The 20,186-nt window shown below is 43.1% G+C and overlaps 1 protein-coding gene across 1 annotated transcript in view; it reads left to right on the top strand.

Annotated features, from left to right (window-relative positions):
• Nucleotides 1-15,188: 15,188 nt before the first annotated feature.
• Nucleotides 15,189-20,186, top strand: part of LOC139750394 (glutamate receptor ionotropic, kainate 2-like) — a 690,745-nt gene continuing 685,747 nt past the window's right edge. Inside the window, exon 1 of the mRNA XM_071665191.1 lies at nucleotides 15,189-15,411. The gene's annotated coding sequence lies outside the window, so the exon portion shown is untranslated. The remainder of the gene's footprint in view (nucleotides 15,412-20,186) is intronic.

Consider the following 20,186-nt stretch of genomic DNA (forward strand, 5'->3'; position numbering starts at 1 on the left):
ATTCATAGTATGAAGGGGAGTTTTGTGGTTAACTCTATAAAATGACTTTTTGCCACATCAAGAGATTTATCAGTGAAAGATTTAGGATACTTTTACTTAGATCCAATAGAACATCTCTTCTCAAACTCTAATTCAAAAGATTTTGGACTGCATATACTTAATGCTCTTAGGAACATCGACTGGAATGATGATTGTTCAACTGTATCAGTTGTTCTGCTAAGTAATAATGAATATAAGACAAACAATGGTGGGTTTTCTGTAAATGCTAAAGTTAGACATATTTCCTAGCCCTGGGGATCAAACAAGCTAGATATACTAACATACAATAATTTTCTGCTTTACAGTAAATTTAATAGTAGATGCTGAATTGTGAAACAAAGGGAAAAAAAATGTTCGAAAATTTTCACTTGTTTGTAAACACAAAGAACATCATCTACATACCTAAACCAGAATACTTTAGAAGGTAAGATGTAAGATATTAGATTTTGATATAATACTAACGAATGGGCTTGATGAAGAAACTAACCATTTTGTCAACTTATACGTGACTGAGACCACCGAACTCATGTTTCGCTTGATCATGCCAATTTTAGTCACATTTTCATCCGACTTGTACGAAGTGGTCATGAAGGACTTGTAGTCAAGGCGGACGAGGTCAGACTGGCACTGTATGATTCAGGGGCGTCTGGTTCAATGGTTGTCTTATATGTGTAGTTCATCTCGGTACCACATCTCCAGGTTCTTGCGAACAGAGGCGCAGATTTCCCTGTTTGAATACCCATTACTGAGTAGGATCTGAGTGACCTAGTGTAGCTCTTGATCGGTAGAGGGCCACGCCGAGCAGTAGGATAGAGCTCGCCTCACATAGACGTTCATGGTGAAGTCCTTATACCGCTGAGGGCACTCAGTCTTGCCCCTCAGACAGTGTCCTGGGTTGGGCGGCCACTAAGGGCATGATCGAAGTGTTCACTTATAATTACAGTCTAAGTAATTACTCTGCCAATTCCAGTAACCTCCCAATTTTTGGCCAAGGACACCAGTCAAATTTAAGATTAATATAACACAGTTGACCAGGCTTGACCATCGGCAGTAAGTATATCTACAACATCGCTGAGATAGTAAGTCTAAAGTTACGACTAGAGATAGATATTTTGATGTTGTGTATTACGTTACTGTTGTACTTGTATGCAGGAGCGGAATTCATTTCAAAAATTTTTTTCTTCTATCTTCGCACAGGCAACGTTGGTCGTGTAATTCGGCTTGTTTACACACACTAATTAAGTTCAGGGCTTCAGACCGTAGCGTGAGGGGGGAACCGTGTCTGAAGGAGGTATTCACGTGAAAATGAAGAGTACTGACAAAAACCGGAAAGAATAGGAACTGAGCCAGTCAGCTCGGAAAAGATTTTTTTGGGGGTCTTGAAAATTCATAACGTTTGATGCTAGAGGGAGCGAGGGCCGGGCACTGGTGTTTGGACCTCAAGCGTTTAATGTTGTCATAGTCTGGTGGAGCGGGCGTGGAGGGAGGTGTGTGGAGGGTAGTGGTGTGGATGTGTGGACGGGAGTGGCGGGATGTGGAGGGAAGCTGGACATGCGCAGGGCGGTGGTAGGCATGTAATTAAGGAAGACATGAGACATGCAGTGTGGGGTTTTAAGATAGCAGAGGTCTAGGAATGGTAGGGTTTGTGAATCAGACTGATGATTGTGGTGGTGTAGTCTGTGTGGGTGAGGTGAGGGTGACAGTGAGGATTGTGGTTGGAATGTGAGATGCTTGGAGACTTCTGAGGTGAGTGGAGGGTGGTCTGGTGAGCGGAGCTGGTAGGGTAATTTTGAATGATGGTAAGAACGAGAGGAAATGCCAGGAATAGTTGAAAACAGACCGTATCTGCTCACATCCATCTTATATCTATCTAGCACAATGTACCATGACGGCAGCTCCCTATCTACAACTGAGCACTAAAGACCTTTCCATAGTTTCCGTCGGCCGCTTCCCATACCCTGGTTCAGTCCACTAAGAGCACGTTGTCCTTTGTATACCACATCGTTGCACTTCACCAAATCCTGTGCACGCCTTTCACCCCCCCCCCCCCCCTGCATGTTCAGGCCCCGATCGCTCATAATCTTTTTCACTCCGTGCTTCCATCTCCATTTTAGTCTCCCTATTTTCACTTTCCCCTCCACTTTCGAGCCATATATCCTCTTTGTCAACCTTTCCTCTCATTCTCTCCATATGTGCAAACAATTTCAGCACACCCTCTTAAGCTCTTTCAACCACACTGTCTTTATTACCACACATCTCTCTTACGCTTTCATTACTTACTCGATCAAACCACCTCACACCACATACTGTTCTTAAGCATTTCAATTCTAACATCACCTGCCTTCACACATTCTTATCTATAGCCCTATGACTCGTAGCCATACATCTTTGGGAGTACTATACATTCAAACATACCCATTTCCGCCCTTCGAGATAGCGACCTCTCTTTCCACACATTCCTTTATACTACAAGAACCTTCGCCCACTCCCCCAACCTATGACTTACTTCCGCTTTCATGGTTCCATTCGCTGCCATGTATATTCCCAGATATCTAAACCATTTCACCTCTTTCGAATTTTCTTCATTCAAACTCACCCCAAATAACCTTTCCTTCTGCCCCATTAAACTTAATGACATCATATTTATTTGCAATTAATTTCAACTTCCTCCTTTCATGAGCTCTCCCGAACTCAGTCACCAACGTCTGCACTTTCTTGCTCGAATCTGCCGCTAGCACTGTGTCATCAGCAAACAACAGCTGGCTCACCTCCCTTTCCTCCCACCCCATCATCTCCCACAAGACACCTCAATGAACCGTATCATGTGCTCTTCTAGATCCATAAATGACACGTACAAATTTTTCTTTTTGTCTAAGTATCGTCTAAGTATTGCTCCCTGCTCTGACGCTCTGTAAATGCCCTCACCCACTCAGTCACCATTCTCCCACTCAACGCATTAGGTACAACCAAGAAACATATACCTATGTAGTACGAACGCTCACCTTTGTTCCCCTGGTCTTTATACGATGACACTGCACATACATACATTCCACCAATCCTTAGGCGCCTCAGTATGATCCACACATAGATGAAAACCCTAATCAATCATTGACAACAAAGTCACTCCCTTTCTTAAATAATTCAACTGTAGCGCTATCCACTCCAGCCACCTTGCAGCCTTTGTCTTACGCAAGGCTAGGCTTTCACCACCTTTACTCTCTTCACCAAACCACTCTCGCTGACTCTCTCACTTCGCACACTTCCCCGACCCAAACATCCTACATCTGCCACCTTATCGTCGAACACATTCACAAATCATCCAACTTACTCCATCTCGTCACTTCATCACTAATTGTTGCCATTTCCCGATTTACCCCTTTAATCAACGATGTTTCCATTCGTTTTTTCTATTTTTTCTCAAATTATTAGCCTTCCAAAAGATCTTATTCTCCCTGAAGTTTACTGGAAATGGTTCACCCTAGCTCTTATTTACCCTCTTTTTTAGCCCCTACACCTTCCTCTTGACCTCCCTCAAAGTATCTTTGGTGCCTTGAAGCAGATCGTCAAATCTGGAGTCATAAGAAGATGAAGCTGCCTTGGTTGCTCTGCCACAACCACCACAATCTGAAGTGGTGCTGTGTGGATCACTGACAAGTCTGTTGATAGAGCACGTACGAAAGTTAGGTACCTGATGGAAGCAACCGATATATGTGCAGTGGTCGTCATACATCTGAGGCACTCTGCCAAGGGAACACGTCGGTTCCAATATCAAATCTTTGCTAACTTCTTTCTGATAGAACTGCTCGCTTTTATGGCACTCAGAATAGCGGCACTGGACACGTACCTGTTGCTCTGGGTTCCTTTGTGGCTTGATGGAATCCTTGAAGATTCTTCAGTGAATCTGTAACATCTTAGATCTAACTTGTGCTGTTGATGCAGGCTTCATTGGCCCAGGAGTCCACCACGTCTATGGTGCCTTCATTGCATGGGTTGTGGTTAGTCCCGTCCAAAGTTTCTTCATTTTTGTTGAATTTGTCTATGACAGCCTATACCTATGTCCACCATGGAAGAGAGAAGAGTGAAAGGTGATCTGATCACAACCTTTTTCAGCTTCTAGCTTGATGACGTAGATGGTGAACACTTCTTGGAGAGATGCAGAGATATAGCAACCAGAGCTCATAACCTGAAATTAATCGAGTTTTTTTTTTCTTTTTGATATGGATGTGAAGAAGTACTTTTACAGCATAAAAGAGGCAGATGAATGGAGGATTTTGAGTTATGAAACAATGAGTGTGGATAGCATAAACGAGTTTTAAAAAGTTGTACAACAGTACAGCAAGTTCAAGAGATGATGCCCCACGAGTCTACAACTCCCTCCCTGTGCAGGAGAAACACGTATTTACATACACACACACACACACACACACACACACACACACACACACACACACCTGATCACAATCCTTATGTTCTGAACCAGTGTGATGACGACAACTGTGTCTAATTAGTTCTTGGAAAGATGCAAAGACAAAGCAACCAGGAGCTGATATGAAATTTGAAAAAGCTTGTTAGAAAATGGGTAGAAATGTACTTCCACAGTATAATCGTAGTGGATAGACTGAGTTACGAAATGGTGACCACAGACAGTAGACAGAAGTTCAAACAGTGGTACGATAGTTCAAAAACCAGTACGATAGTTCAAAAAGCAGTACGATAATTCAAAAAGCAGTACGATGATTCAAAGAGCAGTACGATAATTCAAAAAGCAGTACGATGACTCAAAAAGAAGTACGATAATTCAAAAAGCAGTACGATAATCAAAAGACCAGTACGATAATTCAAAAAGCAGTACGATAATTCAAAAAGCAGTACGATAATTCTAAATCCAGTACGATAGTTCAAAAACCAGTACGATAGTTCAAAAAGCAGTACGATAATTCAAAAAGCAGTACGATAGTTCAATAAGCAGTACGATAATTCAAAAAGCAGTACGATAATTCAAAAAGCAGTACGACAATTCAAAAAGCAGTACGATAGTCCAAAAAGCAGTACGATAATTCAAAAAGCAGTACGATAGTAGAGGTAGTTGAAGAGATAGGAGCCTTCGAGCGTAGGACTCTCTTTCCCGTTACAGAACGAATCGTTAATCAAACACGTACGTCAGTCAGACAAGGAAGGAGGGGGGCAAACACCACACAAATCAGTATTGGTCCTCAGTGTCCAAGTGGTGCCCTTCCACCGCGCCTCACATGCAAATATTGCCCGAGGGTTTAGTTTACGGGGTGTAAACAAAAGCTAACCAGCTCCCTGATTCCCACACGCTAGACCTGAAGGGTAAACACAGGGAGGAATGGCCAACCTCGAGTGTGGAGAGGAAGGGTCTGGCTGTCACGCACGCCACGACAACGATGACAAAGGAGCGTCGGTTTAAACTCTTCTGTTTTCTTAGAAGGTGGCGGGAGGGAGGGTTTTGTGGACGTCAGCCAGGAAGGGAAACACGAACACTTTGTGACTGTTTCTTTTCTTCTGTGATGCCTGACATGGCGGCTTTACGGTGTTATTTGTCTCAGTGTGGGTCTCTGTGTGTTGTGACCCAGTGTGGTCTCTGTGTGTTGTGTCTCAGTGTGGGTCTCTGTGTGTTGGGTCCGAGTATGCTCTCTTTGTGTTGTGTCCCAGTGTGGTCTCTGTGTGTTGTGTCTCAGTGTGGGTCTCTGTGTGTTGGTGTTCTAGTATGGTCTCTGTGTGTTGTGTCCCAGTGTGGTCTCTGTGTGTTGTGTCTCAGTGTGGGTCTCTGTGTGTTGGTGTTCTAGTATGGTCTCTTTGTGTTGTGTCCCAGTGTGGTCTCTGTGTGTTGTGTCTCAGTGTGGGTCTCTGTGTGTTGGTGTTCTAGTATGGTCTCTTTGTGTTGTGTCCCAGTGTGGTCTCTGTGTGTTGTGTCTCAGTGTGGGTCTCTGTGTGTTGGTGTTCTAGTATGCTCTCTTTGTGTTGTGTCCCAGTGTGGTCTCTGTGTGTTGTGTCTCAGTGTGGGTCTCTGTGTGTTGGTGTTCTAGTATGGTCTCTTTGTGTTGTGTCCCAGTGTGGTCTGTGTGTGCTGTGTATCAGCATGGTCCCTTTGTGTTGTCACTGTGTTGTGTCCCAGTGTGGTCCCTGTGTGTTGTGTCCTAGTGTTGTCTCTGTGTTGTGTCCCAGTGTGGTCCCTGAGTGTTGTGTCCCAGTGTTGTTTCTGTTTTGTGTCCCAGTGTGGTCTGTGTGTTGTGTCCCAGTGTGGTCCCTGAGTGTTGTGTCCTAGTGTTGTCTCTGTGTTGTGTCCCAGTGTGGTCCCTGAGTGTTGTGTCCCAGTGTTGTCTCTGTGTTGTGTCCCAGTGTGGTCCCTGAGTGTTGTGTCCCAGTGTTGTCTCTGTGTTGTGTCCCAGTGTGGTCCCTGAGTGTTGTGTCCCAGTGTTGTCTTTGTGTTGTGTCCCAGTGTGGTCCCTGAGTGTTGTGTCCTAGTGTTGTCTCTGTGTTGTGTCCCAGTGTGGTCCCTGAGTGTTGTGTCCCAGTGTGGTCTGTGTGTTGTGTCCCAGTGTGGTCCCTGTGTGTTGTGTCCCAGTGTGGTCCCTGAGTGTTGTGTCCCAGTGTTGTCTCTGTGTTGTGTCCCAGTGTGGTCCCTGAGTGTTGTGTCCTAGTGTTGTCTCTGTGTTGTGTCCCAGTGTGGTCCCTGTGTGTTGTGTCCTAGTGTTATCTCTGTGTTGTGTCCCAGTGTGGTCCCTGTGTGTTGTGTCCTAGTGTTATCTCTGTGTTGTGTCCCAGTGTGGTCCCTGTGTGTTGTGTCCTAGTGTTGTCTTTGTGTTGTGTAACAATGTGGTCCCTGTGTGTTGTGTCCTAGTGTTGTCTCTGTGTTGTGTCCCAGTGTTGTCTCTGTGTTGTGTCCCAGTGTGGTCCCTGAGTGTTGTGTCCTAGTGTTGTCTCTGTGTTGTGTCCCAGTGTGGTCCCTGAGTGTTGTGTCCTAGTGTTGTCTCTGTGTTGTGTCCCAGTGTGGTCCCTGAGTGTTGTGTCCCAGTGTTATCTCTGTGTTGTGTCCCAGTGTGGTCCCTGAGTGTTGTGTCCCAGTGTGGTCCCTGTGTGTTGTGTCCCAGTGTGGTCCCTGAGTGTTGTGTCCTAGTGTTGTCTCTGTGTTGTGTCCCAGTGTGGTCCCTGAGTGCTACTTGATCCTCAGTACCTCAGTATCAGACATGGAAGACTGTTACGTGTCCCCATATATCTTACTTTTCTCGGTGGTGTCCTTATGTTCACTTCACATTTCCATGCAAAGGTTATTCATGAAATATCACCGATGTTGTCTTAAAGGAGGAATTCCTAGGTCACTTCTAGCTCAGCAAAGTATGATATGTTTCAACCCTTTATCAGTAAATCCAAGAATTTATCCGTAATGAAATTAAATTCTATAGTCGTAAGACCAGTCAGCTCATGCCTGACTTTAACATGTATTCACTTCCCAATTAATATACGTAATCACTAATAATACTTTCTTTAATCATATATAATCTTTTATATGTTAGCTGAGATGGTATATATTATATATAACTTAATTTTCTAATTAAGGACTCCTCATGAACGTTATATATATGTATATATATATATATATATATATATATATATATATATATATATATATATATATATATATATATATATATATATATACCCTAGCCTAGCATAAGCCAGGTATCCAGTTCATCGACTGTGGATCGACAAGCCGCGTCAGGATTCGAACGTATGCGGGCTCAACTCCGGGCAGTCGGCTGTGAATACGTCACGATCAGGAGCGTTAACCGATACACAGCTGGGGTCCTCCATTCGTCGTCTCCTTCCAGTAACCACATCTAAAAACAGTGTTGCAGCTGACCCAGCATCCCAGCTGTAACTTAACAATGTCTTGAAGGCATCAACGTCTGAAGGGTCGTGTTGAACTTGAAGGAGGTGTGGAGCCATATTACAATGTTTAAAACGTATGATGCCACGACATTCTTAGTGTTGAACTCTCAATTCTGCTCAGAGAATTGAATTCTAAGTCATTCCTCACCCGCATCCGTGCCAAGAACAGCCTGGTTAAGTTCCCGGACCCATTGCTCCACAAGGGCTTTGGTTAACAAGTTGCCTCGGATTGCCAGATGTGCAATTAGCGCAGTCCCTTTGTTTTCACTTGCAGATTGCTATTCAGAAAAGAAAAAAAGACAAAACTTTTCATGGAGTTTTCTTTTTACTGAAGGATTTAAAAAAAAAGTATTCTTGCATATTCGTTTGCTCAAAACAGTTATGAAATATATTCGTAGGAAGGTTGATAGAAATTGTAAAAAGAAATATTGAGCTTGTATATATATATATATATATATATATATATATATATATATATATATATATATATATATATATATATATATATAATCCTATGAGTACACGGGAAAAATGAAACACGATAGGTTCCCAAGTGCACTTTCGTGTTTCATTTTCCCCGTGGGCTCATAGGAATATACTTGATCACGCGCAAAATTGTGAATAAGAGCAAGGTTATTAGGTACAGTAGGGTTGAGGGTCAAGTCAATTGGGAGGTGAGTTTGAATGGTGAAAAACTGGAGGAAGTGAAGTGTTTTAGATATCTGGGAGTGGATCTGTCAGCGGATGGAACCATGGAAGCGGAAGTGGATCATAGGGTGGGGGAGGGGGCGAAAATTTTGGGAGCCTTGAAAAATGTGTGGAAGTCGAGAACATTATCCCGGAAAGCAAAAATGGGTATGTTTGAAGGAATAGTAGTTCCAACAATGTTGTATGGTTGCGAGGCGTGGGCTATGGATAGAGTTGTGCGCAGGAGGATGGATGTGCTGGAAATGAGATGTTTGAGGACAATGTGTGGTGTGAGGTGGTTTGATCGAGTAAGTAACGTAAGGGTAAGAGAGATGTGTGGAAATAAAAAGAGCGTGGTTGAGAGAGCAGAAGAGGGTGTTTTAAAATGGTTTGGGCACATGGAGAGAATGAGTGAGGAAAGATTGACCAAGAGGATATATGTGTCGGAGGTGGAGGGAACGAGGAGAAGAGGGAGACCAAATTGGAGGTGGAAAGATGGAGTGAAAAAGATTTTGTGTGATCGGGGCCTGAACATGCAGGAGGGTGAAAGGAGGGCAAGGAATAGAGTGAATTGGAGAGATGTGGTATACAGGGGTTGACGTGCTGTCAGTGGATTGAATCAAGGCATGGAAAGCTGTGTAGGTATGTATATTTGTGTGTGTGGACGTGTGTATGTACATGTGTATGGGGGGGGTTGGGCCATTTCTTTCGTCTGTTTCCTTGCGCTACCTCGCAAACGCGGGAGACAGCGACAAAGTATAAAAAAAAAAAAAAAAAAAAATATATATATATATATATATATATATATATATATATATATATATATATATATATATATATGAAATCGCAATTTGGTTGTTTAGATGATTCTCTTTAACATATGATATCCCACTATACAAGCTGCACAACAGGTTTTCACGGAGTTTCTTGCCAATGCGGCCGCATTCCTATGGTCAACCCTGCGTACAAAATGCTCTCTTACCGCTACACTAGCCAACTTCCTCCACGCCACGCTGCCTTGGGCAGCCTCTCCCTCCCTCACCACAACCCAGATCGTCTACCGCTATTCCAACCAATCCCTTCCATGTCACGCAAGTTAATTCCACTCCACGCCACACTAAGTCAAAAGCCTCTTAGGTACCTAAACCGATTCTCACACTCAATCCATTCCGTAGCATGGTATCTCACTCCCGCCACCCCTCGTTGTCCTCTCCTGTGATGTCACCATCAGTCACAACCGTTAACACCTCCACCCCTTTCACGTCACCCTTAGTTAGCCACACTCACATTCCACCACAGCAAACTCCCTCAGCACCACTGTACTCCACACCTACTCAACCATTACCGTTGTAAACCATTGTGGCCAAAACCTTCAAAGTGTCGTCATATCCTAGTCGTCTCTTTCCATGCCAACTCCCGCCAAATCTCCACGTTCAGTTTCACCTCAACCTGTAAGCCATAAAACTTCTAGGCCTCTGCCAAACCTGTCTCTACGTCACCCTACTACCACTGTGCTCCCTCGCCAGCTACCCTTCCTCCTCCTCCTCCTCCTCCTCCTCAACTCCACCCGTAAGAAAACTCATCTCCTCCATTCCAGCTGGTCACCGTCCTCGCCACCCTTAACCAGTGCCCTCCATGCCACCCCAAAACGTCTCCTCTCCCCCCACCCCCGTCATCATCCCAGCCAACAATTATTAATAGTTTGGTTAAGGGAAGAGGTGGGACACGGGGGAGGGATAGTTTGAAATGGAAGAAAGTGCTGAGGTGTGTACGAGTGGATGGTGTACGTTTTCTGATGTATGTATGTTCTTTTTTTTTTTTAGCATATTTTTCGTGGCATATTTATATACCCCCAGCAGACTGTGTGTGTGTGAGTGTGTGTGTGTGTGTGTGTGTGTGTGTATGTGTATGGTTATGTTTTATCGTTTTGATATGGGAAGGGATATTAACTGAGCTAAGCTATGTATCGTCCGCTGGTGCACATCGATGGATGGCTTGCCTATCTATGTGCTTTGAGGGCAGCAAGGGTGTTCCATGTTTGTGTTGTTGTCCAGGTCTTGTTATGTCTGTAGTTTGTACCATCGTAGTCATCATGGTCCCCGCCATACTTTTTTTTTGGGGGGGCTGCTTCCTTGGGTATGAACCGATTGGTTTAATCTTCAGTGGATTGTGCTGTTCTTTGGTGTTTTCAATATACTGAAAAGAATCACAGAACTGTAACTCATATCCTCTATAACTTCAGCACGAATGATCTGAAGGCGAAGGACGTTGGTATAGGTGAGTAGGTTGTGGTAAGTATCATCATGGCTTATGAGTAGGTGTAATATCTCGATCTCCGGAAGGTGTCAGTCAGTCAGTCAGTACGTGTGCGGTCTGGTCAGGGGGTCACTTTCCCTCGTGGGTGTCTCTTGTGACATTGATGTGTGACCATAGATTTTGCAGCTCCTTTGATGCGCGCTCTTGTATCCTTCTGTGGCTGTATGACTAGGTTAGGCTACGAACCTTCCCTCCCCCTCTAAACCACTTCACACCAGCTAAATCTCTTTTGCGCCAACGTCAAAGCCCTCCTGAGGACCTCCTTCAAGAGGACATCCACTCCACGCTTGCAAGACCTCTTCCACACCACCTGAAGCTATTCCTCCTCCACGCTTTTTTCACAGATAGAACTTCTGTATGCCACCACATGCCAGCCATCCAGGAGCCCACATCCAACACTACTCACATCCCGGTACCTCTTCACAGACCTTAGCCAAGACGTCTCTGTAACTCCCAACCAAACTCACCCACATCATCCTTCAACCTGACCTCTCCGTGAGGTACCTAGCTCGTCTCAACCACATAGAATCCTACCACACCACACTAGCACCCCACCCGTCACAAGCCTTCCCCATGTTACCCACAACAAGGCACACCCCCCTCTCCTCCCTACATGTTAGCCCTTCGTTACGTCACCGTCACTAGTTACGTCATGACCTACTGCCGGAGGGAAGACAGTTCTTAACCACGTAGTACATGAAAGGCCCAAAACCTTAACGTTATTAAGTAACAGCGAGGTCCTTGGCGCGACGATATCATCCGCAGATCTTGGCACCATCATATCACACGCTGGGACCTTGGCACCGTGGCACCGTCCCATGAAAATTGTCACCACAGTATCGTGACGCGTTACTTGGCACCGTGGTAATGCATGTCTGTGTATGTTGTTAGCTTCTGTGGCTGTCAACAACTAATGGTCATTAGACCAGAATCAGACTATACGCGTCAGATATAACATTACAAAAAAGGGCTACATTTGCTATAATATTTATAGCCTTGCTCCTTGGCGTCGTCTGCACGATTGCCAACTCGTAAATATTCAGCAGCATTTGGCGAGTGTGGGGGGGAGGAGGGGTGAGGACAGATTCTAATTTTGAATTACCGAGATTCGCTTTTCTTTAACGTGCGTTCGCGACTACATGCTTTAAGAAGATGAAGAAGAAAACTAAAGAGAAATACACTAGAAGGAAGAAAAAAAAGAGGAAGTTGAAGGAAGAAATAGAGAAGTATTGAGACTTAGGAACATGGTAGAGGATGTTAGAAGAACAGCCGAAGTTAGAAAGAGGATAGAAGAAGTTAGGAGAATAGAAAGCACGAAGGAAGACAAAGTTGAGAGGAGTGGCATACAAGAAGTTAGCTGGTGGGCATGTAAGTTAGCAGGTGGGCATGTAAGTTAGCAGGTGGGTAGTGGAAGTTAGCAGGTGGGCAGTGGAAGTTAGCAGGTGGGCAATCGAAGCCAGCTGGTGGGTAGTGGAAGTATGCAGGACGAGAGAAGAGGAAACGAGCACGTGGATAGAGGATATCAATTCTAGGACAGAAGCTAAGTGTGAACAAGGTACACCATCATTATAGAGGAAGTTAACGGTGCTGTAGATAAAGCATATTGAACCCAGCAACATGATAGATAAGCGAGAAAGATAAAGGAAACTAGCAACATGATAGATAAGGCGGGGCGATAAGGGATGTTAACAGGACGACACATAAATAAACCAGCAGGATAGAGAAAATTGTTTATCAGCGTAATAAACAAGGCGGCGGGCGTGATGACTGATACAGTAATATAATGAAGGAAATATTGAGCAAGATAGATAAAGTAGCAGGATAGAAGAAGCTGGCGGCATGATACAGGAAGCAAGGAACAAGAGAGGAAGTTACAAGCATGATATATGAGATCAGAAGTGCGATAGATACAGCAATAGGCTAGAGTGTTAAGTAACGTGATAAATGAGGGAGACTGAATATAAAAAGAAAGTTAGAGGGACAATGGACTGTAGCAGGGAGACAGAAGGTAAGAGTTAAGATCAATAAAACAGAAGGACAGACGGAAAGTGACCGGGTTACCCAACGACAGAGAAAGATGAGGACAGAAGGAATACAAGTAATCCGGGTGGACACACGTCTCATTACTGTCCATCCTTGTTACCCGTTATGACGAAGTGCTCTGCTCAATGAAGGATGGAAAAAAAAAGACGTGTTGTTTGTTGACTCATTTGAATTAAAGATCTATTTCGTGAGATTCAGATACGTTTATATATATATATATATATGTACATGTACATGTGTATGGGGGGGGGGGGTTGGGCCATTTCTTTCGTCTGTTTCCTTGCGCTACCTCGCAAACGCGGGAGACAGCGACAAAGTATAAAAAAAAAAAAAAAAAAAAAAAAAAATATATATATATATATATATATATATATATATATATATATATATATATATATATATATTTTTTTTTTTTTTTTTCTTTTTTTTTTTTTTTTTGCTGTCTCCCGCGTTTGCGAGGTAGCGCAAGGAAACAGACGAAAGAAATGGCCCAACCCACCCCCATACACATGTATATACATACGTCCACACACGCAAATATACATACCTACACAGCTTTCCATGGTTCACCCCAGACGCTTCACATGCCCTGATTCAATCCACTGACAGCACGTCAACCCCGGTATACCACATCGATCCAATTCACTCTATTCCTTGCCCTCCTTTCACCCTCCTGCATGTTCAGGCCCCGATCACACAAAATCTTTTTCACTCCATCTTTCCACCTCCAATTTGGTCTCCCTCTTCTCCTCGTTCCCTCCACCTCCGACACATATATCCTCTTGGTCAATCTTTCCTCACTCATTCTCTCCATGTGCCCAAACCACTTCAAAACACGTTTATATATATATATATATATATATATATATATATATATATATATATATATATATATATATATTCATTTATTTATCTATTTATCATTTTGCTTTGTCGCTGTCTCCCGCGTTAGCGAGGTAGCGCAAGGAAATAGACGAAAGAATGGCCCAACCCACCCACATACACACGTATATACATACACGTTCACACACGCAAATATATATATATATATATATATATATATATATATATATATATATATATATATATATATATATATATATATATATATATATATATATATATAATATATATATTTTACCTCGTTCAGCATCACGCCGAGTAATTGCTTATGAAAGCTTGTCAAGATGAATTATGGCTTCACTTTGTCAAGGTTGTGTTCATACGTTGGGGGGTTAAGCCAACTGTATAATGTTCCTCGATACTTTTATCTATTTTCTTTTCCTTTTGACAGAAACACACTGATCATCATCGGGAGGGGCGAAATGGTAAATTGGTCTGGACAAATTGTACTGCGGTCTTTTATGACACAAACTGCTGCTACACAGGTTTCGGAAATAACAAATTGTATATATATCTATATTTTTCGAATACTACTTCACCCTTAATGGCCGCACCCCAAATGTTTATTGCGTTCATGATGACAAAGACAAAAATACGTGGCATCTCGTCCTGATGATAACTACACACTTCGTCAACATTTGCCTGAGAGCTTTTTTGAATATCGAGTTAACGACTAAGTTCACACGACTCAGTTTGTCTGGTTAATTAATGTTAATCAAATACCACATCTTGCGTTAAAATGTGTGGAATATAATTGCAATATCGTGCAAACGTTCTTTATTTTGTGTGTGTGTGTGTGCGCGTGTGTTTTAAATTCAGTTGGCTGGTATTGGAGTTTACCAAGCGTGTCCGAACGCGACAGTTTTCTTGCCGCATTTTCAAGAAGAAAATAGAGCTACGTGCTCATTAATAGTTTATTCAGACTGGTATACAAGTCTTTAGGAAAAATAAATGTGTCTCTGCATTACCATTTTATGATATTACCACTAAACCTTGCAGAAGGTTAGTTAAAAAAAACAACTTATCCATATATGCACAACGTTTTGCGACCCAGCGAACTTCATGCAGTCAAGCGAGCAGCTATTATTCACTTATTTGAATTCAAGGGTTAGAATGCATATACACATTACTCGTAATTTTTATATATCATTTTATGGACGTAAATATGAAATTTAATGAACGTTTTATAGAGAAGGTTAAAAGGTGTACTTAATGTGTACGTCACGTGGTCGTGGTCCTCGTGGAGACCTGGTGGCAAATGATCATTGTTGCTGTGGGCAGTCGAAGTGGTGTGTTACTTGGGTGTGGAGAGGTGTTGACCGTAGATCGTGGAACGTGTTAGATCGTGAGCCATCTTGGTGTAAAATACGAACTTATAACGTAGAATCTAAGCTTCATATTCATGCTTGGTGAAAAGATTAATATTACTTTACGAGTCGAGAAGATGGGGAAGACCTGCGTGTACCACCGCAACGAGCGCCGGCTGATACCTCACGACCAGAGTCACAGGTGAGCTGACAGGAATGTAATGTTCATGGTGGTGTAGATATCCCGTAGATGTATCTTAAATGTGGGAGAATAAGAGGCGATTCATATTTGAAGAGTAATAGATATGAGTTTAGAAGATCGTGGCAGCGTATCGGACACGCAAGAAGACTTGGTATGAAAGCTTGCAAGTCTTGATCGAGGTTTTACATTGTCTTTGGTTATGATTTACTTGTTTTATGTGCGTGAAAGTCCGGCCCTGGTTCGATCCCCGGCGCGGGCACCTGGCGCACCCACATCCTCCTTTCAATTTCTACATAAAGGGCACTAACTTCGGGTTAGTTTAAGCACCACAGCTCTGGCAGGTCTAGCCAGCTGACAGCTTGAAAGTTGGCTCGAGTTAGCCAGGGATGCGTCCATGTTAGGGTTGGGGACATGGCCCCTCGCTGACAGGCCGGTGAACCTAACAGAGATTAGCACTTTAGTTTCAACATTGTTGCAATCATTATTCTTGGATTTGTTCTATTCGGAAAAAGTAATTTTTGATTTTCATTGGATAATTTTCGAAACACTACTAAGGCAATTTAAATTTTTTTCGAACATCCGACAGTTGTGTATTTCGGTAATAGGAACAACTTCTTGCCACAGGAGAAGTCGATTAACCCAGAAATAAGATGAACAGAATAATTAACCCTCTGGCAAAAAAAAAAAAAAACGAACTAACACTGAAGTACATGTTTAATGTGAGGTTTAAGTATTATGCAGCCTATCTTCACCCAACTCAAACCATAAACCAAACCCGCCGATCACCTGTCGTGAAAGAAGATTGCTTTCCTGCTTCAGGAACCCCGTCAATAATAATGGCAGCGAACAGGAAGCAGGCCACGTCCATTAGGTGGAACCACTTGGCAAGTAGCGTAGTGATGTGCGTGCGAGTGTATGACTGCTCAGGAATAAGAGTCTAGTTTCATCGATACGAAAGTTCCATCTCGGGTTTGATAAAGTAATAAAGAATAAGGCGGAATTGTAATAAGTGGTTGAGTTGAAAAGGGGTGTTGAAATTGTTTGGACATGTGCAGAGAATGAGTGAGGCAAGGTTTACAAAGAGGGTATGTGTCAGAAGTGGAGGGGACAAGGAGAATGGGGAGACGAAGTTGGGGATGGAAAGATGGAGTGAAAAAGATTGAGCGATCGGGGACTGAACATGCGGGAGGGTGGAAGGCGTGCAAGGGAGAGTGAATTGGAGCGATGTAGCATACGGGGGTCGCCGTGGTCAGTGGACTGAACCTAGGCATGTGAAACGTCCAGGCAAATCCATGGAAAGGTATGTGAAGCCTTGTGGATAGGGAGGGGGATAATATGAATGTGAGCGGATGCGGCCTTTTCGACTGTTCCAATGGCTACTTCGTTAACGCGGAAAACAACGATCAAGTATGAAAATGTATCTATAATAGTATAGGTAGGGAGCAGTTATTAAAAATGTTATTACACAATTTATGCATCGATTTTGGGTTATTTCCTAAAGCTCCCATCTTGCGAGCGTCACTTAGAAGAATTTGTTTCCATAAGTGATTTCGACATTTTTCTCCGCAGACTTGGAGCGTCTTAAGAAATGAACCTGACTGAATGATAGAAAAGACCCTTAAAATAATGGGGGGGGGGGGGTGTAAAAGGCGAGTAGAAATGGGAGATTGTCTGTTTAAAGGATGAGATTTAATGGAGAAGAGCCAGGGTTTGATTTTGGTAGGACAGGACTGGACAGGTCAAGAAAGTTTAGGTTTCGTGTTGTGTGGGAAAGTGCAACATATTTTTTTTTTCTAAGGATGAGCAAGAGGTGTAAAGATTTTTTTTCTTTTTATTCTGCAGGTATGAGGTGGAGGAAGGTCGTGGAGAGGGTCGCTTGCGTACACGACGCTCGTCTCCGAGCATGACGATATCGACTTCGTAAAGATGTAGCGTTGGTAAGTTATTGGAATTGGTCGGGTTCGTCAGTAGACTGGGTTAGTGTCGCTCCCTGCGGGTCTGAGGAAAAAGGTTATTGGGGTTGCTTCTCCCGATGAGATCGATGAAGAATCTCATCCAGAAGCCATTGTACTGCTCAAAACGTTCAATTCGTTTATCAGAAAGAAATCTCCAATATTTAAGAGTTGGAAGTTTGATATGTTGTGTAGCTTTGCGGTCCCCGAGGGAATCAGGCTACATGATCAGAATCCATCGTAGTGCATTATTGTGAGTGAACTGAACGGTACAAATTGTTTTAACCGAGTGTTCTTGAGCGTACGGTTTATATAGTCGTTTCTGGAGATCCGATTTCGATATGAAATTTGCATCTCCGAATCTATTCAGTTTTACGACTTGGCTCTTGCTATACAATCTCCTTGGATTGAATGTGTCTGATAATTTTCGAACTAACGTCGTACTTTAGGCATAGTAGTGTCGGTGAGTGTGACGGGGAGTTCAGAGAATGACGGAAGTGTAGAAAATCGGAAATATGCGATATTGTATGTTTAATTTATATTCAGTTTCTTCCCACATAGCGAAGCGGTCAACCTCTAACAAGTTTTTTTTCGGATGATGATGGTAGTGATATTAGCTCATGCTAATTGCTCGACGTTGTTTGTGTGTTGTAGTTATGGTGTCTACTTTTTAAGGTTCAGGTGAGTTAGTGGTGTATATAGTGAGTGGGCCTGCAAGATGTCTCGAGGTACACCAGCATCAAGTGGAGAGTAATCTGAGCATTGTTTTTTCATGATACACATTGTTCGTGAACTTAATTTGCTAGATAAACGTTTTATTGTAGAACGTGGAAGATCAAATTGGTTATTTGTACCTCAAGCTTTCCAGCCTTAGTGTCAAAAGCTTTCTCCGTCTTTTCATGCGTACGTTTGTTAAGAATGATTTGTCGAAAGCCAAATTGTTTATGTTGCGGAGTGACATCAATGTTTGTCTGGTAATGTGCGAATATGTTGTTAATGATTCAAAAGTTGTTCCGACTGAAGCGAGTAAGCTAATTGGTTTGGAGTTAAAAGGATTTACATTAGGTTTACATGGTTAGGGGCTCATTGTGGTAGTTGCTGTCTAGAAGTAGTTGGAATATAGCCTGAGACTAGTTCAGCATTGAAGATGGCAGTAATTTCTTTAATGGTGTCATGAGGGAGATGTACGAGTACTTGATAACCATAGTCCGATTTACCTGGGCTTACAATGTGTGTTTTGATGTTTTCTGCTTCGGCGATCTAATGGGAGCTTTGAATGTGTTGGTTGTCAGTAAGGAAGGAGGATGTGTTTATGATGTGTAAAAGAGGCTGTCTGCTTCGTATATATTGTGTAACTATTTGTACGTTGTCATGGGCTAAGGGATGTGGGGGCATATGAGGTCGAAAGATGCCCTCCCAGTGTCCGAAAAATACTGACACTGTTCATCTGGGTATGGCTTTACAGTCCGCGATTCTGTTTCCAAAAGTCTTAGAGGAGTTTAATTCTTCTTTGTTCTGCAGTTGTGATAAACAAATGCCAGTGTCTGTAGTGGTCTTCCGTATGATTGTTGAGGATGCGGCTGCATAGGGTAGTGAGATCCCACTGTACTTGGCTTAATGTTTGTTTTGGTCAAATCGTTGACGGTAGTGCGACAGGAGTCTTTTGGCTTTTTCAAAGGGAAATGAGTACCTTGTTTTGTTCGTTCTCTTGGGGGATGGCCGTGTTGGCTGCAAGTATGATTGCCTGTTGTATTTGTTCTATCTGTGTGTCTGTTGAATGATTGGTTTTCAAAACTAGTGATAAACAGTGTGTCCCTGTCCGCCTTGTTGTAACAGTATGACGGGGGTGATGGAATGAGTGTAGGTTGGGTTGTGTATAGGATTAGATGTGTGTAGGATTAGATGAGAGGTGGAGGAGGAGAGGAGTGTGATCGGACCTACATTGAGGCCCAAGGGGTAAGAGAGAGTTGGAGGTAATTGCTGGTGCTGTTTTTTACGAGATCTGGTTTGCTTTTCCCCATTCACTTATGAAGCAGGTGCGAAAAATCAAGCCTTGTAAAGTTAAGACGTATGAGAGCATATAGAGAGAATAGGTCCTGTCCGTGAGCATTGCTTCTGGTGTTGGTGGAATGCTCTTTGATGGTCAGGCAGAAGGGTAGACGGGAATGTGTGTAGTTGAATACTGTATACGTGATGTAGAGAGATGATGGGTGTTGGGTCTTGTGTATGCGGTACAATGGATAATAGAACCATATAATGAGTGAATCTTAACAGTGCAGTGTGTGTATTTTAGTGTAGCGTGTGCATCTTAAGTGTATTGTGTGTATCTTGGTGTTGCGTGTGTATGTTAGTGTGGTGCGTGTCTTAATGCAGCGTGTGTCTGCCAAGTGTAGTGTGTGTGTGTGTGTGTGTGTGTGTGTGTGTGTGTAAGTGTAGTGGGTGTATCTGAACAGCAAGAATGTGTTAAAATGCTCCAGGAGGTTGGGAGATGTTCGTGTTCTGTTTTGTGGTTCTTACAAGAATGGCGACTCCGTCGATATGTACGTTTTGATGGCTGTTTGATAGGCTAACATCGGGTGGTTACTGCTCAAGGAGGTTGGCAACCAGGTGGCGGTTATTGTGATAGCGGAGTACGTTAAATGGTAAGATTTTGAACATTGTATTACTTAGGATAATATGAGCCCTGGGCCGACACAAGCCACTTTCATGCCATACAACTCTGCTCATTGTTCCCTTCATGAGCTCTGTCTGGCCCAGAACGGTCTGTACCAGGCAGGAGTGGGGAAGGTGTTCATCTAAGTACTGGACCAGTTGTTGGAAACT

Source organism: Panulirus ornatus, chromosome 1 (genome assembly GCF_036320965.1).
Source record: "Panulirus ornatus isolate Po-2019 chromosome 1, ASM3632096v1, whole genome shotgun sequence".
NCBI classification, from domain to species: domain Eukaryota; kingdom Metazoa; phylum Arthropoda; class Malacostraca; order Decapoda; family Palinuridae; genus Panulirus; species Panulirus ornatus.